The 23275-nt window shown below is 46.0% G+C and overlaps 1 protein-coding gene and 2 pseudogenes across 1 annotated transcript in view; 1 reads left to right on the top strand and 2 right to left on the bottom strand.

Annotated features, from left to right (window-relative positions):
* The window catches only part of LOC102524496 (14-3-3 protein epsilon-like), a 145300-nt gene that overhangs the window by 71863 nt on the left and 50162 nt on the right, over positions 1-23275 (top strand). The window lies entirely within an intron of this gene.
* Positions 1245-5255, bottom strand: LOC102524234 (annotated as a pseudogene).
* On the bottom strand, positions 5699-5798 carry LOC116661631 (annotated as a pseudogene).

The following is a 23275-nucleotide window of genomic DNA, read 5'->3' as shown; positions in this document are numbered from 1 at the left end:
GGTCTGTTCGGGGATGGGTGACCCTTTGTGTCAAGACGTAGAAACTGTTCCCAGGCTTAGCTGTGACTCTGGCGCCAGTTCATCAGCTGATGCTTCTTTCCCAAGGAAGACCCCCACATGCCCACCCTGGCCAACCTCTGTCCTCCTTTTCCTCCTTTGTCCTGAGTGAGCAAGGGCACTTGGGGGAAAGTCAGCCTCCTTGAACAAGTGGTTTGGACCAACATACACCTTCCAAGCTTCTGGAATACCAGACCCAATGTGTGGAAGGAGAGGTGAGGTCCTCCCTAGGAAGACAGGAAGGGGGTGTGGACTCTGCCCTGCCCTGTGGGGGTTGGGACAGGACCCCATAGAAGCCAATCTCACGCCTATAGACACTTCTCACAGGCAGGCATCCTTCTTGAAAAGAAGAAAAGTCTCTTCCAGGGCCAGGTGGAGGAGAGAAAATGAGAGATACAATAATTGGAATTCCAGACCCCAGGAGAGATGAGTGAGGGACCTCCATGTGCCTTTGCTAAATGGGAGGAATCTCAGGATACAGGCAGCTCAGGTACAAAGAAAGTGGGGAAGGAGATACACTGGGAACCTCTAGGCCAGCTGTTCTCAAATGGGGCTGGCACCGTCTGGAGGTGTTCTGGCTTGTCACAAAGGGCTGGGGAGGAGTGTGCTACTGGCATCGAGCAGGTAGAGTCCAGGGATGCTGCTAAAAATCCAACAGTGCCCAAGGGCAGCATCCCCCAAAAAAGAATTACCCAGCCCAAATGTCAACTGTGCTCTGCTCCCACCCAACCTTCCAGCCATGTTCTGGAACATCTCCAAAGGCCCCCTTCAGAATACAGAGTTAGCCCTGCAGACCCCTCCTACCCCAGTTTCCAAAAAAAAATTCCCTCCCTAAGTCTTATCCGGCAAGACAATGTGGAGGGATGGGAGAGAGAAGAAGAGAGACCATTCTGGAGACCATGAACGAAGATGTTCCCTTGGTCCACCAACAAAACTCCCCAACTCCCACAAAAGAGAAATCCCAGACTTGGGCAATCTTTGGTCAAACAGGAAAATGTAAGGCTGAACTGAAGGGGCAACCCCTTGACCCCACCTGTCCGGTGGCTAAAGTTGGGGTACTTTCTCTTTGAACGGAAGTCCATGATCATGGGCAGACACCAGGACCTCTGCTCCCCGGCGGCCAGGAGGAGAAGTGGGAGGGACAGGCGGGCGGCAGCTCGGCTGATGGTGCCTGGGTGATGCGGCCCTCACTTGTTCTCAATCAGGGTCTGCACCTTGAACACGGGGTCCCAAGCCAGCTTCAAGACCTGTTTGGTGTTGTGTTGCTTGGCCATTTCATTAAAAAATTTGATGATGTCTGTAAAATCCATGTTGTTCTCCAAGATGATGTCATGGTAGACCTCCACCAGCACCAGTGCAATGAACAGCATGTAGTGGGCAGGCAAGACGTGTCTGGCTGCCCAGATGACCTCCCGGACGGAGAAGTCATCATCATTGAGGAGCTCTCACTGGAAATCCAGCAGGAATCAGCAGTAGCAGAAGTAGAAGTGAGTGTAGTCCCCATTCTGATGCATCAGTTCAAAGAGCTCTGAGCCCAGGATCTGGATTAGTGACTTCATGTTGGCAAAGTGTGTGTCCATGGCACCTCCATGGGGGAAGTTCTGGTTCTTCCTCTTCATGAGCTCTGTGAAGCAGCTGAAGGTGAGGGTCTCATCATCCAGAATGACCAGCAGTGGAGCCAGAAGGTCACACATACCCTGGACATAGCTGATCTCAATGTGCTGCCAGATGTAGCTTTGTACAAGTAAAGCACACATTCATGCCACTGTGCTTTTGTCCCAGCAGTTCCCTCTGTCTGGAATTCCCATCTGCCTGCACATGATGTTCCGTAGCTTCTCCAGGTTGGCGGGCATGAAGTACCAGTAGTTGCGGTCACACCTCTGCACGTCCTCCTCGATGGGTGCAGGTTCACCGTGTACAGGTCCAGCAGCTCCGGGGAGTAGGTGACACCACTAGAAGACAATGGGGATGCTTCATTGTTGGCAGATGTGGTCACGGCCAGAGAAGCCAGGGCGGGGAAGAGACTTTCCATTTCAGGCTCCTCTGAGAGGTTGTCCTCACTGTCCACCTGGCTGTGCTTCTCCGCCTCGCTGCACCTCCAGCCCTCCATCCTGGTGCCCTCCTTTTTGAGCAGAGCCATGTCCATGCTGCCAGTGATTGACATGAATTCGCCCATGCTCTCGTTGGCGAGGAGGTCGCTCTTCAGGCTATCCTGCACGGCCAGCTCCTCACGGGGGACCTCGTCCCGGGAAGTGTGGTCTTGCTGCTCTGCCCATCATCCACGCTGCTGTCCCTGGGTCACAGCACCAGGGGGGCATGCCTCTGGGCATCCATGAGGCTGTCTTCTGTGCTCAGGCTGGGTTCCGAGTGCTCCAAGAGGCCCAAGGAGAAGTTGTGGGAGGAAGGATGGCCAGAGTCTGGGTAACAGGTCCCACTTACCAGGTTTCCACTGGGGATCCTGGGCTGTTTCTCCTCCAGTCTGCCTTCTGTCTCCACTTGCTCCACCTCATCCACAGACCTGTGTGCTGCTGCTGGAGTCACTGTGCAGACAGATGTTCTGACGGCCTGAGCTGCAGCTCTGGGAGGACTCATTGCTGATGGTGGAGTCCCGGTGCACCAGCCAGTGCAGGTGGCTGTCCAGACTGGCCCCTGATGAGCACTTGGCCAGGGCAGCCATGTGGGACTCCCGCTCCCTCTGCCACACTATTGCCTTGCAGCCCAGCCACTCAGACATGGTCTGTGCGTAGCAGGCATGAATCTGCTTGTCCACCTCCTTCCTCTTTGTGTCTGTCATCCTGAACTGGTAGTGGCCCAGAAGGAAGGGCCACACGGCTTTGTGGATCTCCTGCTGGATACCCCTGTAGTAGATGAGACGCAGCAGCTCCTGCTCCTCGTTACTTGTGCTGTCCTGAAGGTACTGTTCCCAGATCCTGGCCATCAGCCCATGTCCAGCATCACAGGGCAAGTTTGGAGACATGATCATGTGACTGACCAGGGCTGACAGGTGGGTCCTCACAGTGGACAAGTGTCTGCAGTAGGCAAGCCATCCATAGAAGGCTCTGGAAAGGATCTGGTACTTCATATTGTCACACAGAAGTTTCAAGGGAGCCCTCTCATGGTTGCAGCCATTGGCTGAGCCACCATCAGCCAAGCCACTCTGTGAGCAGGATGAGCAGGAGGATTTCCGGGGGCTGGGTTGCCATAGGGGTGGCAGGTTGCTCACAGAGACATCCATCAGGTCATGGGGGTTGAGGGATTGAGGCTTCAGGCAGGATGTGGGGAGGGTGGTGTCCCACTTGGTCTGAACTCACTGACTGTCCCTGGCCACCACTAACATGGACCGGCCTGCAGGAACCACCATCCAGGCAGGGCCCATGGAGATGGGAGAAGTGCTGCCCAATGAGTCAGAAGCCACTCTAAGAATATGATCCTGGGTGGGAGGTGCTGTGATCCCCATTCTACAGCCCTGGAGAGGGCAAGTCACTTAGCCACATTGCAGTGGCAGACATGAAAGAAGTGATGTGTTCTTTCCCTAAGCCAGCAGTTCTCATCCGGGAGCAATTTTGCCCCCAGAGGCCACTTGGCAATATCTAGAGACATTTCCGGTTGTCACAACTCAGCGTGGTGGTGGCGGTGGATTTGCTACTTGGTCACTCGTGAATGGAGACCAGGGATGCTGCTCAACATCCCACAATGCACAGGACACCTCCCACGAATTCAGACTGCATGCTGGGGTAGATGATCCTGAACACATAATCCGAGGCCTCGTCGTCTTCCTTGTCAGGACGGGGACTCGGATGAACCCTGAGGACTCCGCTTGCGCAGTTTGGGAAATACTTTGCCCTTCCCCTGCTGAGACCAGAGCGGTGGGTCCAGCTGCCCATGAGGGAGCAGCCTGTTCTCCAGGCATGAGAGGAACTTCAGGAGGTGCCCTCCCTTGGGGAAGCGGAAAGGCGGTCTCTGGATCCCATCCTGGCTGACCAACACCACTGTCCCGCCGCTGCCCACTTGCTGGTGGCAGTGCAGGTAGACGATCTCTGGGCGGATGGTCATGGCGTAGTCCCAGAAGACACTCTTCTCATACACCAGGTCCCCCACAGACCCGTTCATCAGCTGGTTAGGCGTCCACTTCAAGGTCATGATGTCAGCTGCCTGGTGCAGGGACAGGTACCCTGGCACAGCCTCCATGTCATCCCTCGGCTGAACCAGAATGTTGTTTTTCCATAGAGCAGGGTGGCCCGGGAGTTCCGGTGCAGGGACTCCACATAGTCGCAGGTGGAGAGAGACGGCTGGTCGTCCATGCTGCCACTCAAATGCCTCTTCTGGATGCAGAGGACAGGACGCTTGGTGGGTGAGTCCTGCCACAGGTGTGAGCTGTGGGTGCGGTGCCTCTGGACCAGCTCATCAGCCGAGGGATCCGTCCAGAAGTGATCTGAAGTTTTCATCTTGGTGCACTCCAGGGCGCAGAGCCCCGCCAACAAAGACTCAAGGATGGGGCCATCCACAGGGTCCATCAGGAGAGCCTCCTTCTCATAATACTTACTGCACCCTCCCTTGCTGTGTGTCCCTGGGCAGGTGACCACCCTCTCTGATCTTCAGTGTTCTCAGCTGCTGTTTTCCACAAGGTAATGCACAATTTTGTCCAGGACTTTCTTGAACAAGGCTGTGTGGATCCACAGGTGCTTGATGGCGAGTGGGGACAGGTTGGGCAGTTTTGGTAGCTTCCACACATTCTCTTGGAGGCCCTGGATCTGGTTTCGTGCACTCTCGATCAGCTGCTCCAGGTCCTGGGCCTTGTAGCTCAGCTCCTCGGCTGGCAGGAAGCTCATGCCCACCTTCATGAAGAGAGCTGCGATCTTGCTGCTGCGCAGGAAGCCAGCCACCTGCCTCAGCAGTCCATGCAGGACGCAGGCCTCCACTGCTGCACAGAAGATGATGTGGCTGCTGTCTTCATGGGCACACTTGCATGTGATGGCTTCCTCCATGATCTGCTTCACCTGGAAGACAGGGCAGCCGGAGGGGGAGACCCTGATCCACCTGGGGTGCAGACACCCCAAAGGGCTGGGCTGCATCACCCATCCCTGTCTGAGATAGCCCCATATTTCACAGTGAACTGAATTAATTTTCCAGGCTCTTTGCCCAGTGTCACATCAAAAATGTCATTTCCTTCCCTGATCACATAAGCTAAGACATCCACCTCCAACTCCATCCACCCCTATTACAGTTCCATCAGAGTACTTCCTGTCCTATTTGTTTATTTGTTTACTGTCTGTCTCCATCTTCCAGAATATAATTTCCCCAAGGGGAGGGCCTCGTCTGCCTTGTTCACTGCTGTATCTGTGGAGCTTGGAATAGTGCCTGGTGCATAGCAGTTCTCCAGAAACATTTTCTAAGTGGATGGATGAATGAATGAAATGGATACATTAAAAAAATCAGGAGGGTGGAGTATGAAAAATCAGCCCTGGAATCTGGTAGACTTGGGTTCAAATCCCTGCTCAGGTACCTGCCAGCTGGATTTGTGATCTTCTTTTGGGAACCAGGCTCAGCAACGTGTAGAAGCTCTCCCAGAAAGGCAGAGTGGCCCAGAGTGGAGACAGAATCCAAACTGGGTTTGACTCTGTGCGCTTTTCCTCCCACGCTCAAAAATACTTCACGAATGTGCACGTCCTGCTTGCACAGGGGCCATGCTGGTCTTCCCTGTATCATTCCAGTTTTAGTATCTGTGCTGCCGAAGCGAGCGCCATTATTTCTTCAAACAAATTTTCTACTCCTTTCTCTCTCTCTTCTACTACTGGGACCCCTATAGTAGAAATGTTGGTCTGCTTGATGTTGTCTCTTAAGTCCCTTACCCTATCTTTACTTTTTCATTTTTTTTTTCTTTTGGCTGCTCTAATTGGTAGAGTTCCACTGCCCTGTCTTTCTTCTGCTTCATTTAATATGCTGTTGAACCCTCTAGTGTATTTTTCAGTGCAGGTTTTGTACTCTTCGGCTCTGTGACTCCTGGTTGCTACTTTCTTATACTTTTCTATTTCTTTGTTTAAGTTCTCACTGTGGTCATCTATTCTTATTACAAGTTTGGGGAGCATTTTTATGACCATTACTTTGAACTCTTTACCAGGTAAATCACATATCTCCATTACGCTAAAATATTTTTCTATGGTTTTACCTGGTTCTTTCATTTGTAACTATTCTTCTAGCTCTTCATTTTCTTGACTCTCTGCATTGCTTTCTATACATTAGATAAAACAGCCACCTGTCCAGTCTTTGAGGAGTGGCTTCATTCAACCCTGGTTGTGTCTCAAACCTATGTGACTGTCCAAGTAGCCTATTTTATTTTTAGTGGCTCCCAATAGTTCAGGGTGTGCCAAGACCTGTCAGTGTCCCAGAGGACAGGATCTCAGTCAGTGCCTAGATTCAGGCTGATTGGAAGTCAGACCCTCAGGCAGCAGCTTTAAAAAATATATAAATATATATGCAGTGCTGGGGGACTACAGATGTAAGGCCTGCTGGCCACCATAGCCAGGCAATTTAACAGATGTTTCCTGGTAGCAGCTGCAAAAAAAAATCAGGGTGCCAGAGGAGGGTACAAGCTCCTATTCAGGAGACACCAGTGAGCTGGAGTGAGGCAGAGGGAGAGTGTAAGGATGGTGACTGCCAACCTCTGCCCCCAGAGAGTTCTCCAGCAGGTCCCTGGATGTGTTTTCAGTTAGATGCCTGCCCCTCAGGCCAATGCTTTAAGACAAGCAAATAAGCCTTTCACAAAGTCTGGGCATTGGTCCCTGGAGCCACTGAGTCCGAGTGCAGAAGCCCTTTAACAGCCTTTCTGTTCACTATAGCCCGTGGGTCTTCTGGATGTGAACCTTGCTGGTTTTCTATGATAGGTGATTCGGGGACTCATCTCTCAGGCGCAGATCTCAAAAGTTGGGGTGCCTGATGTGGGGTTCAAACCTTCTGCTCCTCAGAGAGAAGCTCTGGGATTTGAGTTCCCTCCTGGATGTCCCAGGAGTAGGGTTTATGGCAAGAATGTGTCTCAACCTCTCCTACCCACTTCAGTGTGGGTTTTGGGTTTTTTTTTTTTTTTTTTTTTTTCTCATTTGGCCGATGTGTAAAAGTTGCTCAGCTAGTTTTTAGGGGATTTTTTTCTTTTGAGGAAATTGTTCCATATGTAGCTGTAGACTTGGTGTGTCCATGAGTTCACGATCTTCCTATATTGCCATCTGAACTAGAACCAAAAAGATTTCCTCTTGATTTTATAAGAGGGCTTAGCTGGAGAAAGGAGTCAAAGACATCCTTTAAGATTTCAAGCCTAGGAAACTAAGAAAGGAATGGTGCCAAGCAGAGAAATAACAAGAAAATCAAGGCATGGGAAAAGACATGGACCTAGGGAAACAGATGAGTTTAATTTTAAACAGGTTGACTTTCAGCAGTATCATTTATCCAGACAAGGTAGGGCTCTAGGCAGGTGGAAGTGACTCTAAAGCTTGGAGGTGTCAGAGCCAGAGACATAGACTTGGGACTCATCCAGAAAGAGGCTCTCAAAGCAGATGAATTGTTCAGGGGGACCACAGAGAAGAGCAAATGAGAACAAGGCTGATTTTTCCTAGTCTGAAGGAGGCTAGTAAATCACTAAAGAAGAGAGAGAAAAAAAAAGTAGAGGGAGAAATGGGGCAGGTAACATCACTCATGAGATGATGGTTTCAGTGTGAGGATAAATAACCAAAGTCAGTATGTGGCTAGAATAAGCAAAATGCTGAGGTCAAAAAGACTTTTAGAAATCACATATTTCAAAAAAAATGAAAAAAGAAATCACATAGTTCAAGCCCTCATTTTATAGATGAGGCCATTGGGTCTCAAAGAAGTTAGTTTTTCTACCCAAGATAGCACCGATACTGAGGTGCATCCATGTAATTTTATCTCTGCGTCCTGGTTGAGTGTTCTTTCAGCTGAACTGAACCCTGCTGTCTTGTCACTTTCCTGATTGTCATGTAATGTAATCTATAATACACCACATTTAAGCTCTTAAAGACAGGGACTGTGTGTGTGTGTGTGTGTGTGTGTGTGTTTAAACTAGATAAGAAAGACTAAATGCAACCTATTGATGTCCATAAAAAATGGTTCATGATATTATGGTATCATGTTCACAATGATCCTGTGAATGACCGACTGGAGAAGTGTAACAATAAGATAGACAGAAGTAGAAAATACGTTTTGTTTTGTAAGACCTAGTTTATTTTTCTATTATAAGCTGGCAGACATTTATTTTAATGAAACAAAGAAAATATAGAAAAGTATATATTAAAAAAATCACTGGTAATTTCACCACCCACAATTACTCTTAAATTTTGGTGATTTTTCTCATGTTGTCTCTGTTGGTTTTTACAATCGAGGTCATACACAAGAGACAATTTGTTCTCTGTTTTTTCTCTTGATATTATATTACAGACATTTTCTGTAGTTGACGCTGGTTTTTTGTGATTTCTTTTTTTCCCTTTCAGTTTACTGAGACATAATTGACACTCAGCACTGCAGAAGTTTAAGGTGTAGAAGGCTGACTTACATGCAGCCGGAAGTGACTATCACAGTAAGTTTAGGGGACATCCATCATCTCGTATAGATACAAAAATTAAAGAAATTAAACATTTTTTCTTGTTATGAGAACCCAAGATTTACTCTTAACAACTTTCTTACGTAACATATAGCAGTGTGAATTGCATCTGCCAAGCTGTGCATTACACCCCTAGTACTTACTGTGGCTGACACTCTTAAATACCTCCTCACATCCACCCTTCCCTTCTTCTTTACTAACAGAACCGGGAGTTTGTTTAAGGAGAAATATTTCCAACTAAAACTTTCACCTTCCTGGAGCCCTTTGCAGCTGGGAGTGGTGATGTGATGCAGTTCTAGATGGTGACACGGAAGGAGAGGTTGCTGGTGGGGGTGGGGCTTCTGAGAAAGCTTTTAAAAGAACAGGCTCAGCTAGCATTTCACTTGTAGCCTTCTGACCTTTCCCTCGTCTTCCTGTCAGGGATGTAGATAAGATACGTTGAGGGTGAGGGGTACAGGAGCTACCTTTGACCATGGGGATGAACGCTACCCATATAGATGGTGGACCAAAGGATAGAAAGACCCTGAATCCTTAGTTCTATCATAAAGTACCCTTATCAGCCCTGGACTGCATTCTCTAGACTTCCTGATGTCTGGGATAAAGGCTTTAAGCCATAGTTCTGTCAGGTTCTGTATTACTTCCAGCCAAAAACAATATTGATGAATACATTTAGTGGATAAATTTTAACCGCTCCCCCTTTGCATCGTAAAGTGTGGTTGTGCTTTTAATTTGAAACTCATGCCTCGTCATCTTTCAAAAAATGTCCTGAGGTAGCTTGTAATAAATGGCACAGATAGTACAGGACCATTCAAACTGTGGTGCAGGATATGATCGAAGTAAAGCAAGGGAAAGACAGTTATTCCAGAAAAAACTAGGTGAAGGAGAGCTACTGATGTTAAATCTAAAATTTACCTCTTGAGTTTCTGGCACCAAACTCTGGTTATCTAACACCTGAAACCGGACCAATTTATCAATTTCTTCCTAACACACAGTTTAAAAAAAAAAAAAAAAAGTCTCGTGTATCTAATCAAGGGCTATTGAAAATTATGAAAGTCTTTTAAAGCAGTTTTTAAATGATGCATCAGTTTTATCATAAATTACCGAATACCAAATCCCAATACAGGGCAAAATTCAAAATACCAAATTCAGGCTAGCCCCTTCCCCTAAAATATAATTTCAGGTGATCTGCTGCTATCTTTGTGGGGGTTGGGGGGGTTGGTCAAAACAATTGAGAGAAGCTATATAAAATGGAAGAGAGTTTGAAGGACTCACAGACCTCTCCATCTCTCTCCATAGACTATGTTTTCCTCTACCTGATCAGAAAGAGAGGTTCCCACTGGAACACCTCATCTGCAGCTTCCACAGCTGCCATCACCACACTTGACCTTACTCACCTGGAGTACACTGAGTCCATTACAGTGATCTCATAATCTCATAATAATCAGCTGCCGCATTCATTGACCGGGTGTGGGGGGGACACCAGCCATTGGAATTCTCAGTATTCCCACATGAAAAACCAGGCAAAACATTTTTTAAAAAAATACCCAAGTATCAGGAAAAGCTTTTTATGTACTTGTTTTCTTGTTTTTCTGAAGAACTGGTTATGCTTTCTTCTTTTGGACAATGTAGATAGGTAGCTAATTATATTTCTCTTTTTTCTTTGGTTTCCAGGAAAACTAGAAGCAAATTTGGGGTGGAGGGTATAGCTCAGTGGCAGAGTACATACCTAGCATGCATGAGGTCCTGGGTTTGATCCCCAGCACTCCATTAAAATAAATAAATCTAATTCTCTCCCCTCAGAAAATCAAAAATCCCTAACCCCCTCCCCAAATTTAAAACAAAAAAAAGTAAAAATAATTTTAAAAATAAAAAAAAATTTTTAAAGAAGCAAATTTTCACCCCAGCCTCATCTGTAGATCCATCATTTCTATGTAGTATTTATTTTCACACTCACTTTTGTTTATAACATCAATAAATTAGATAATTTATACTACATATAAGATATACATAAATTTTATTACTAATTGTGTGCATATATAATTTATCTCCCCCCTCAATCTGGATTTTCCCTGGATATGAATTTTTAAAACTTATTTCTCATTATACATATGTGGTTTCAAATCCATGGTAGAATAAGGTGGAGTAGAAACAATTAAATACAGGCAGTCAAAACAATTTGTCCAAGTATGTGGTTGTTTGGCTATCTAAATAAAGAGTTAGGTCTAGAGAACCAAGGCACGACTGGTTGCCATATATCTCTCAAATACTGATGACGAAGCTTTGGGCCAGAGTTAGAGAGCACACACTTTGTGGCCACTGTCATTTGCACATGCTGGATAACAGAGCAAGGAAGATGAGTACTATAAACAGCCAGTTGCCTGATGCAGTTCTAAGTGGTCTCCATGGGTCCTCTCATCTGCTCCTACAGCACCCCCTCCCTGGTGGAGGTCAGTTTTATTATCATCATCACTGTTACAGGTGAGGAACCTGGGTACAGGGAGTCCCTGTGGTTACTTGGAAGGATGGCCATGTTTAGAGACTGGCTAGGTAAATGACAGGGTTGAGTATTACTATTTCAAGTGAAGAGCCTTGGGGTGGTCCTGCCAGCACTCAGCTTAGGAAACATCTCTTTTTTTGGTTTTTAGTTTTTTATTTTTAATTTTCAATTATATAATACAGTGTCATCAACTATAGTCACCAGGTTTTACAGTAGCTCCCCAGAACTTACTCATCTTATACCTGAAAGTTTGTACCCTTTTATCAACGTCTTCCTACTTCCTCCACCCCCTAGCACCTGGCAACCACTTTTCTATGAATGTAGCAATTTAAAACATTTTTACTTAGAAGTGATACCATGCACTATTTGTCTTTCTCTGTCTGACTTATTTCACTTAGCATAATGCCCTCAAGGTCCATCCATGTACTCACAAATGGCAAGAGCACTTCTTTCTTGTGGCTGAATAATATTCCATTATATATATATATATGTGTGTGTGTGTGTGTGTGTGTGTGTGTACACACACCACACCTTAATCCACTCTTCTGTTGAGAGACACTTAGGTGGTTTCCATTTCTTGGCTACTGTGAATAATGCTGCAGTAAACATGGGGGTGCAGATATCTCCTTCAGATAGTCATTTCATCTCTTTTGGGTATATACTCAAGAGTGGGATTTCTGGGTCATGTGGTAGTTCTGTTTTTCATTTTTTGAGGAAAGTCCATACTGGTTTCCATAGTGGCTCACCATTTTGGGAATCATCTTTGACTCTGCTCAGAGTCTCATTGGTACCTGGATGAAAACCCTGAATTCTGCACCCTAAACTACCAGGAGAGATCATCTTGGTCTGAAAGAACTTTTGGGATAACAAATAACCATCATCCCCTTCTACTATAACAGCACCTCTTCCTGATGCCTGAGCAGTGCTTGGCTTTGAGCAGGACTGTGGCCAAACCAACTCCAATGATTTAATTCTAAAACCCACCCTTAAAATCAGTGTAAATTAGGACACTCACAGGGGTTCTGAGACATGATCTCATCAACCCTCAGCTCCTTGTATTTGACACTTAAACCATGTCCCCAGGTTCCCCAGTGTAAGCCTTCTGTTTAGGGTCTTTGGAAAAATTGTACTGTCTACAGCCTGTGAGATGCTGCCATTTGTATGCAATTTCTGCACGTACACAGTTGCCTCTTTCAAGGCTGCACATGCCTGACAGCTCCTGAAAACATTGTCCAGAGTCACCCAGCCAGACAACCCATGCAGAAAACTTACACATTGTGGGCACAGATTCAAGAAATAAGAGTGGCCTCTTAAAGTGGAGCCAGGAGCTGTGGCTTCAAACAGAATTTATCGTAATTAGCCAGCTTGGAAAAACAACGAAGATGTTTGCATTTCCTGCACAGCCAGGCTTTCAACATCAGCCTGTCCTCCTGGTCCCCAGCCCCCCTTTCAGGGGTGAGGAGGGTCCCTGGACCTTGCTAACCTCAAGTGAGCAGGCTCCAGCTGTGGCTCCTGCCCTCTGCCTCGTTCTTCCTCCGGAGGATGTTAATTGAGTAGATCTCCCTTTTTGTTACTGTGAGACAGGTGAGTCCCTTCAGTTTCCCAATAAGGAAATAGACATGAGCAAAGGATCTGGTCGGACAGGAAACAGCGCCATTTTCCCAGTTCTTTCATGGCCAAGTTCTGTGTTTTAAAATAAATATTATGGTTGTCAATGTGCTAATAAATAGGTAACTATTCCTCAGAGGACCAGAGGGTAATGGCAGCCAATCTGACCCCTGAGAGTGGAGAGTAGTGGACAATGTTATTTTCCAGGGTGTGGACCTCTTCTGACTGCCACTCCCAAATCTGTTAATATAAGACAGAACTTGAAACATTTCCTTGGCTCTCGCCCAAATGCATTCACTAAGCATTGCTGTCCTGGGGAAGCTTCAGGGAACATGTTCAAGTTCAAGCTGCACCAGGTGCGGGGATAGGAGAAAGGGGGAGGAGGAGACCTGAGGCACACACACCGCTGGGGGTCTGAGCCCCCTCCTGGGAGGCTGGCCACTGGAGGTGTGCAGGTCCTCCAACTTCAAGGATGTTGAAGGTGGGGCGGGAAGGGAGGTGGTTAGAGATGACATTTATGGGCTTCACCTGAGGGCTTGGCTACTCCCTCAGAGACACACAGGGAACTGTCCTTTAGGGGACCAGGGGCCATGAAGGAAATGCTGACATCGTGAAAGCTTCATTTTGGGACACCTGGAACAAGCTTTTGTCCCAAGTGAAGGGGGAGGGTGGTATAGCTTAAGTGGTAGAGCATGTGCTTAGCATGCACAAGGTCCTGGGTTCAATCCCCAGCACCTCCATTTAAAAAAAGAGAATCCAAGTGTAGAGCAAGAAAAAGTAGCATGGCCAGCCTCCCAGAAGCACCTGGAAGTGCTTCCAGATGACCTGTTTTATCCCCAAACCAGGAGTGCTGTGAGCAAAAGGACATGCCACCAACTCAACAGACACCACATCCTACCCCTGGTGTGTGTACTGAGGGGCTGGAGGGGTGGGGGAGAGCTGAGGCTCTCACCAGCATGGCCCCTGTCCCCAGTCTGCTGTTGCCTTTCTATGCTGGAGGCTGATGGACTGTGGGAGTGGGGCAGGGGGAAGCCACCAGCTCAGGCTGCTGCAGGATGTCAGAGGTTGCCTGTTTCTGGGAGCAGGTGCTGAGACCAGGTTCGAGGTGCAAGATATTTATTAGGGGTTAACATCTGTGGAGGGGAAGGAAGGGAAGAAGAATTGGGCAGAGGGAGACGTCAAATGCCAGCTGAGAAAGCCTGGACCAACAGCAGGAAAGCGCTGGGGAGGAACTTGCCGATCCGAGTTGTCCTGAGTTGGGCCATGATTACCTGGACAGGACCAGAATCCTTACCACCTTCTGAGACATTCACATCACCTTGAAGTGAGGCTACCCTGACATCACCTGTGGCGTCTTGTTCAGTGGGGCTTCCATCAACTGTGTCATAATTGGATCTTCATCTTTTACTCTGAGTTCCTGCATCCTGGGCAAACCCTTGTGACCAACAGACATGGACGTGCTGTGGGAAAGAACCACAAAGACGGAGAAAGACTCACCTCCATTGTAGGATGCCCGAGTCAGCAATGAACTTCAAAGCTTCATATATAGTATGAATAGCACTGCCTGCCAGCCATAAAGTACACATTGGCTTTTTGTAAATTTCTAAAACCACATATTTGAACAAGCACCAGTATCTGAAAGCTTGCTACAGTATATTAATCAAAGATTCATTCCGTTTCTCATCTACAGGATAGGACATGCTCTTTTCATTTTATTTTATCCTGCCCTGTGCAGTGATTTGTCTTGCAAGCTACATGACATGGGACTTTGGTAACATTCGTTGGCAGATATTCAGAAAAAACACAGGTGTTACTGGAGTTTGCAGTGGCGTTTTCTTTTCTGTTATTCATCTGATAAGCCCATGTTAATCACACTGTGGAGAAAATTTATCTTGCTGAGAATGTCGTATTTTGAGGGAGACATGAAGCTGGTGATGAGACTTGTTTGAAAAAAAATCTCAGAGTAATTATTCATCTAAGAGGAAAACACACAGTGAGGATTTAACTAGTTCAATCCAATAGAAATATAGTGTGAGCCACATATGTAATTTAGTTTTCTAGGAGCTACATTTTTTTTAAAGTATATCCAATATATTACCATTTCAGTGTGTAATCAATATATAATTAACAGTGAAACATTTTCTTATGTTCTGTTTTTCATAGTGAAGTCTTTGAAGTCCAGCATGTGGCTTACACTCAGAGTATATTTCAATCTGAATGAGCCACATCTCCAGGGCTCAATAGCCAGAAATGTGGCTACTGTGTTGGGCAGCGCAGATTTAAAGAGTATTTTTGGCACATTTTGCAAGCCAACAAAGAGACTGCTTTTTGCCATCCCACCCGCTTAACTCCTCCCTCCCTCCTCCAGGGCATAACTGCTGCTTCACTGTCTGCTGGAGCCCAGCGGTTGGGGATTGTGGGAAGGAAGGAAGGAAGTCAGAGGGTAGCACAGTCCTTACTTGGCTGAATGGTCTTGAGCTCTGAGCCTCGGGGTTGGGCCGGGCAAACAAAGCACCTGTGCGCTTTGGGTGGATCCCTCGGGGCACCTCTGCTGTCCTCACCTGCGTCCTCACTTTTCAGGCAGCCCTATTGTCATCTCCTAGGACCCAGCATCCAGTCCTCCGAGAACCCTCCAGCATGCCCGGTCCAACAGCCTCTAGGAGTGCAGGCCAACCCGGACCCAGCAGCCCTCTCTCTCCTGGCTCGGCCATCAAAGCCACAGGCCAGTCAGCCTCTCTTCAGGCTTCATGGCTGGGTCTGACCTCAGCCCACTTTAGGCAAAGATCTGGTCCAGTTCTCTTGGTTTCACAACTGCAGGAAACAGTTCAGGGTTCTCCATGGGATCCCACTGAACCTGCCCCACCAGCCCCCACTAAACTCGGCCTTAGAAAGTAACACCCTGACCTCTCCAAGCAAAGGAGTGGATTGGGAACTCAAAGTTCTGCAGCCACTCCCTCCAAAGAAATTTCTTCAACCATCTCCCCGTAGAATTCTCTTCCACAGTCTAGCCCTTGTCCTCTGAGTGGGTGAAGGAGTTTAAGAATCATCGATAAATAACTCCTGTGTCCCCACAGTGAATTCTGCACTTGGTGGGCTGGACGCTGCCTTGTCTCTCACTCATGTGGCTATTCTGATTCCACAGCATAGTCCCTCAGTTGACATACAGTCTCCCATCCTGTTCCACCTGCGTGACCTTGTTTAATCCTACAGGCGTAATGAAGCAGACGCCGTCATTCTCCTGGTGTTACATACAAGGACACAGACGCCGAGAGACGTGACCTAGGCTGTCCAGCTAGACTTGGATTCGGGTCTTTCTGACTCCAGTCTGTGCTCTTAACTGCCAGTTCAGCTCCTTAGTTTAAACATAATGCAAAATGTTGGAAGCCAAATAACATGAAATTGTTTGGGTTTATTTTGAATAATGCTAAATGCAAAGAAATACAACTTGAAAGGAGAGCTGAACCGTTTTGTTGTAATGTGAGTTCGTTTACTTGCATGCATCACTGTAAATCCAACTGCGAGATCCAGGAACTCAGTGGAACAAACGCTGTTACAGAAGTGAGCCAGACAGAGCCTCTGTGCCTCGGCCCCTGCGTTGTTTATTTCTTCACTGCAGGCGGAGACTTCTTAGCTCAGGGCCAAATTCAAATTTTTACGCATCCAGTTATTTTAAAATTAGCCCAAAGCAGCAGATTCCAAGCCATTGAGGGCCCACCTCCTTTGCATACCCTGCAAAACCTCGCCCCACATCTGCTGTCATTGGTGAGACAGAGCTGGTGGTTAGAAGGCCCCCAGCTGCTGTGGGACATCAGAGCCGACACCCCCGCCAGGCTGCTGAGGGACATTGCCCAGAGGCAGGAGCCACGCTCTGGCCTCCCTCTGTGCTGGGGCTTCCCTTGCCCTCCTTCCCTTCTGGGTGGTGCTCCCCTGACTCTGTGCTGGAGCCGCTCAACAGACTCCTTCTTGAGGGACTTCCTCGCATGCATCTCTGTCTGAGCATCACCCAGTGAATCTTGCTGTGTGCTCCTGCCTCTTGAAGCCACCCGTCTTCCTTTTCACCAGCCCCAGATCCCTCAAACCCTAACAGGTACACACTGAGTGGGATGAGGAATTGAGGAGATGAAAGAGAGGTTATCCATTCCGCCTGTATTTCTCCTTTATTTCAAGCTCCTTCATAGTACTGGGGTGCTTTTTGTTCCAGTTTCTCTAAGCTTAGTGGTCGCTGAAGGCCTGGAACTTTCATGTCTGAGCGCTCACTTGTTCCTCACCCTGCCTCAGGTTGGAGCCCAACAGCCTGGCCTACTCGCCTTGCCCTAAGTGTTAATATTTGCAAAATCATGGATTTGGTGTATTAGTTCATTTGTCTAACATACATCATAAACGCAAAACTATTTTTCTAAAAGCCCATGTCTGAACTAAAATAATCTTTGTACCACACTTTGGGAAGTGCTTTGGGAATCTTTGGGGCGATTCATAAGACCCTTCAAGGCTTTCTTGCTGTCACTCTTCCCCGTACACAATTGGGCTCTGGAAATACAGAACCTCCCCACCTTGCCCTGTCATCCCGTGGCTCTGCCTTTGTGTGTGTTGTGCTGTGTGACGTGTCCTTCCCCTAGTCTGGGACAAGGCTGAGCTGGTGCAGAGTGCCACAGAGAAGCCTTCAGCGTATCCTCTTTGCCCAACCCTCCTGGGTCAGAGTCCTCGTCCACCCCAGGCCTCCCCTGCAAGGAGTGCACGATGCGAATTTTACCCTTAATCACACTGCCTGTTGTTTGCCTCTTTCTCTCCTCCTGGTCCTTAGGCCCCTGGGAAGTTAGGAATTTAGAGGTCCTGTATTACTGGTGCCTACACTGAGACACTCAGCAAATGTTTTTTAAATCTATGAAAGAGAGAGAGAGTGACCATCATGAAAACAACTGCTATTCTCTTTCCATTTTATTTGAATAGTTTTTGTTGACCTGCATTTTGGCTCTGGAAGTAAAGATGAGGGAGGGAAGTGAAGGGAGCACGGGGTGGGTGGGGACAAGGGATCTCGTGGCCCTCTTGTCATGATACCGAGTGCTTGGAAAAGTGGAGGCTTCCATTTCAAGACAGGGAAACAAAAGTTCCCATTGACTTCTCCTGTCTCCCAGGGTCCCCCTGAAATGGCAAGAATCTTTTTTTTTTTTTAAAATAAATGAAAACATAACAGAGAAAAACAAGAAGGGAAGTCACCTTAGAACAGGAAGTTTGGGGCAATCCTGAATGAGGAAGCAGCGGGATCGGACGCTTAAAGGAAAGAGCAGAGAACAACCCTTCCCAAGACAGCTCCAGCCCACGACTCCCCAGCGCGTAGAGGGGGTGGGAGGGAGCCGGCAGCTCACCGGGGGATTCACTGATGACCTGCATTTGGAACCGCCTGGCAGTGAGAGCCCTGCCCCTTGCCCTGCTCTTTCTCCTTCTGGAGCATCCTGCTTTGGCTGAACAGGGACCTCCAAAGACAGTTATTTGCAGGAGGGGAGGACATAGCTCAAGTGACAATTCCCCAGTGCCTCCATTTAAAAAATTAATAAACCTAATTACCTCTCCCCACCCCAAAACAAACAACAAAGCCAGTTATTTTCGTGCTGGTGCTCCTAGTATGGGAACGGTCTCAAAAAAGGCAAAGCAGTTTGAAATGACTCTAGGAGAAGGGTTATCCTTAAACTCCCAAGGGATAATAGAAGGGACAAAAGGTCAAAGGTGCTTTGTCCCAAATACATGTCCAATCAGGTCCTCCCATGGCCCACTAACAGCCCTCATTTTGGCATCTGGAGTTGAGACGGGACAGCCTGCCTCTTTGCCGATACACACATACAAACCCTGGGAGTGGGTAGAGCTCAGTGGCAGAGCACATGCTTAGCACGCTTGAGGTCCTGGGTTCAGTCCCTAGTACCTCCATTTAGAAAACAAATCCATATAAACCCAAAGTAAAGCCTGCAGGGGACACAGACTGCCCATGTCCATGGAGCCCTGGCCAGGCCAGAAGCCAAGATGCTGTGAAACCGAGAGGTGGGTAGTGTCGGAAGACACTCCTTCATGAGGCTCTCCTGTCCCCACACCACTTGCTGAGTGTGCCCAGAATGCAAGGCCCTGACCACTCTTGAGGGTTGTCTTTGCAGCAAGCAGCCTTGAGGAATGAGATCATGTCTGCTCCCAGGATAAGGAGAAGCCTTGCTTACTGGTTGCTATAAAACAGAAGGTTCCCCAAGCTCAGTGCTCCTCTCCTGTAACACAACCCACTGTGCATTCATCTGGGCCCCTCCGCATCACCCTGTGCAGACAGGGGCTTGGAACCAACACAAATATGCTGACACTCTGGATTCTGCTTTTATTGGGAGTCAGAACAGTCTTGCATTCTGACCCAGGAGTCTCGTGTCTCTGTCAACATGCAAGACATAGTAAGCTAACTTGTCACCTTGCAAGTAGAGTAAAAATCACAGACCCTTCAGAGTTCTTTTCTCTTGACTGAAGCGTAAGTTGATTTATAATGTTATATTGGTTTCAGGTGTACAACCTGGTGATTCAATATTTTTATAGATTATACTCCGTTTAAAGTTATAAAATACTGGTCACATTCCCTGTGCTGTATATTACATCCTTGTACCTTGTTTCTCTTATTCATAACGGTTTGTGTCTCCTCTGCTCCTATCTCGCATCTCCCCCACCCCCTCCCCACCGGTAACTAGTTTGTTCTCTGCATCTTCAGTCTGTTCTGCTTTGTTATATTCACTCATTTTATTTTTTTAGATTCCATGTAGAGGTGAAAACATACTGTATTTGTCTTTCTCTGTCTGACTTCACTAAGCGTAAGACCCTCCAGGTCCATCCATGTTGTAAATGGTTAAATTTTCATTCTTTTTTACAGCTGAGTGATATCCTATTGTGCGTGTATGTGTAAATATATATATATTTCTCTCACATCTTCTTTATCCATTCATCTGTTGTTGGACACTTCGCTTACTTCCATATCTTGTCTCTTATAAATAATGCTGCTGTAAAATTGGGGTGCATGCATCTTTCTGAATTAGTGTTTTTCTTTTCTTTGGATATATACCCAGGAGTAGAATTGCTGGATCATATGTTATTTCTATTTTTTAACTTTTTGAGGAAAGTCCATACTGTTTTCCACAGTGGCTGCACCAATTTACATTCCCACCAACAGTGAACAGGGTTCTCTTTTCTCCACATCCTCACCAAAATTTATCATTTGTTGTCTTTTTGACAGTAGTCATTCTGACAGGTGTGAGGTGCTATCTTATTGTAGTTTTGAATTACATTTCCCTGACCACTAGTGATGTTGAGCATCTTTTCTGTTGGCCATCCGTATGTCATCTTTGGAAAAATGTCTGTTCAGGTCTTCTGCCCATTTTTTAATTGAATTGTTTGTTTGTTTTGATGTTAAATTGTATGAACTTTTATGTATTTTGGATATTAACCCTTTGTCAGTCATATTATTTGCAATTATCTTCTCCCATTCAGTAGGTTGTCTTTTCATTTTGTTGATGGTTTCCCTTGCTGTGCAAAAGCTTTATGTTTAATTAGGTCCTATTTGTTTATTACTTTTATTTCCTTTGCCTGAGGAGACAGATCCAGAAAAATATTACTAAGACATACGACAAAGTGTACTGCCTATGTTCTCTTATAGGAGTTTTATGGTTTCCAGGCTTAGGTCTTTAATTCATTCTGAGTTTATTTTTTTAATATGGTGTGAGAAAATGTTCTAATTTCATTCTTTTGCATGTGGCTGTCCCCTTCACAGTTGTTGATATGAGACTGTCATTTGTAGGTGGCAGGACTTGTACAGAGAAGGTCCAGAAGAATCTACAAATGAATTATTAGAATAAATAAAAGAATTTAACAAGGTTGCAGGATACAAATGTCCATCAGCAATACAGCAGATAAATAAATTGTGATATAGTCATATAATGGAATACTATACAGCAATGAAAAATAAACTATGGATGAATCTCATATACATTATGGTAAATGAAAGAAATCTGATTGCAAAGAGTGTATACCATATGATTCCATTTACGTAACATTCAAACACTTGCAGAACTCCTCTATGTGATAAAGGAGAAAAGTAATTACCTTGGGGGAGCAGTACTGACCAGAAAGGGTTAAGAGGGAGTCTCATAGTAGCTGAAATGTTCTGTAGCTTGATTCAGGTAATAGCAGTGACATGGTTGCAGATATACATACAATTTCTTGAGCCTCCTTAAGATTTGTGTGCAAAGTACTCAATGCAAGTTATACCTAAATTCAAAGGAAAAAAAAAAAAGAATTAACATACTAAATATACTATTTCAAGGTATAGTGTTACTTTTTTGTTACTTAAAAAGAAAGAAAGAAAGGAAGAAAGAAAGAAAAAGAACCTCTGTCAGGATTGACCTGGGAAAGGAGAAATGTACTTTTTATTTTATGCAGTTCTGTGATATTTGCATTTTGTTTGTTTAACTGTGGCTATTTGTGGTACACAAATATTTCTTTAATTTTATAAAGTAGCCTTTTCATTTTATTTTATAAATATTTTGTATTGTTATATATATGATTTTATCACCTTTAATATTATGTTAGACTTTAAAAGTGTATCTCTCTAGTTGGGTGAAGTTATATATAATGATTTGCTTTTTCTGCCTTTCTATATTGTATGGCTTTATGTGTAACTTTTAAAAATCAGAGGAGAAAACTTTCTTAAAAGAAAAAGAAGGAAAAAAACTGAGAAATGTTGCCTACTTTCCCAACTTAAAAAAAAAATATATATATATATATATATACACACCAATTTTAAAGAAAACCATCCTGAATTTTCAGATTACTGGTGGTAGTAAATAGTGTTTTTTATAGGGCAAAGACATTGTCTAATTTGGATTTAATGGTAGATTTGCTCACATAATTATCACCTAAAAAGTCAAGAATTTTATTTAGAATAATTATATTAAAGGTAACAATTCAACTTAATTTAGCAACCTTTATTACAAAATTGAGAGAATTTTCACAGGAACATACAGAGGTTCACTCAAAGAACTATTCATGGTTGTATCTGTTGTGCAAGCAGCAAAGTAAACTTCAACATCTGCAAAAAAAGCAGCATGCTTTCCTCGAAATCCTCTTGTCCACTATTGTCTCCATGGCTTCCAAATAATAAAGCCCCAAAGGTACAGAACAAACATAGATGTTTTTGCAAAGGTGCTGAAGAATGGTTTGTTGTACTGAGTAAAATCATACGAAGTAAGTTCTGAGGATGCGACCCATATCACATCAACAAGTAGGGGAATAACCACCCCAAGAGCCATTCGCCTGCGCTGAGTGAAACCACTGCTCTGGGAATTCATTCGGTTCATGATAAATACACACACCATTTGCAGTCTTGTTTTGCAGGCCTTTCTGATATCTTCAAGGGCACTGCCTGAAAACTTGGCAGAACTGAGTCTAAACGGAGGTGAAGAACTCAGCGCACCTGGCCTTCCTGCCCCGCGATGGTGTCCTGTCGGCACCATAAGCGGACCCGGCCCGGATCCGCCGCCGTGGCCCCGGGCGGCCGCGGCCTCGGACTCACAGCGCTGTCGCGGCGCCTGCCATTGCGCTGTGCTGGTGGCCCAGCCCCTGAAGCTGTGGTGCCCCTCGGGGCGAGGCTGCGGACGCCACCCGGGTCCGCCAGGCCCGGGAGGGCGGGGAGCGGGCGAGGGCAAGGAACCGCGCAGGCAGCGATGGACGCGGAGGCCCGGAGCTGGCCCCTGGCCCCGACCCGCTCCCGGCCAGCCAGCCCGCCTGCCCCGCGGCCCCGCCCCCGGCCGCGAGAATTTTGCTTTTTTAAAAAAACTCTATGATTAAAAATGTGTTTCCATTAAATGAATTTTTAGGAAATTTAAAAAATATCATGTCACCTTTGAGGGAACTAGGAAAGAAAATTATTTTCAAATTTGGTAACATTATCACTCTTACATATGTATACGTGGTGTTTTAATTGCTGCTTTCTATACAAAATTCGCTTAAAAATATTCACTTTTGATTTGCCTTCACAAAGACTTCAATGTATTTAGCAAAACAAGAACCAATGAATTAATGAGATGCAACTCTTATTTATCCACTCTGTCAGGTTTCTCTACTACTATTGGAGTGTAGAAACTATTTTGATTTAATTTGATTTTCTGGTCACACACACACATATATGCACACATACACAGACTGGAAAATCACTGAAGTGATGTTTCTTCATTGTGGCCCCAGATCATGCCCCAAGATCACCAGAAATGCTCCTTAAATATGCACAGCCCTGGGCTGCACTTCAGGGGGGTCTTTCTTCATGAAAATTCTAACCAGGTACAAGCTTAGCTGACTCAGAGGCCATTCAGGTAGGGAAAATGTGAGAGAGTTTAAGCCCGTTTGGCCTGCAATCAACTGGAAAAAGTGCATTCCGCTTTACGTCATTCATACTCAGTTTTGTAAAAGAACACTGAGTTGGCCAAACCCAGCCCATCTGCAGG

This window comes from Camelus ferus, chromosome 35, assembly GCF_009834535.1.
Source record: "Camelus ferus isolate YT-003-E chromosome 35, BCGSAC_Cfer_1.0, whole genome shotgun sequence".
Classification (NCBI taxonomy): domain Eukaryota; kingdom Metazoa; phylum Chordata; class Mammalia; order Artiodactyla; family Camelidae; genus Camelus; species Camelus ferus.
The sequence above is the reverse complement of the archived record's forward strand: the minus strand, read 5'-3'. Positions and strand labels throughout refer to the sequence as shown.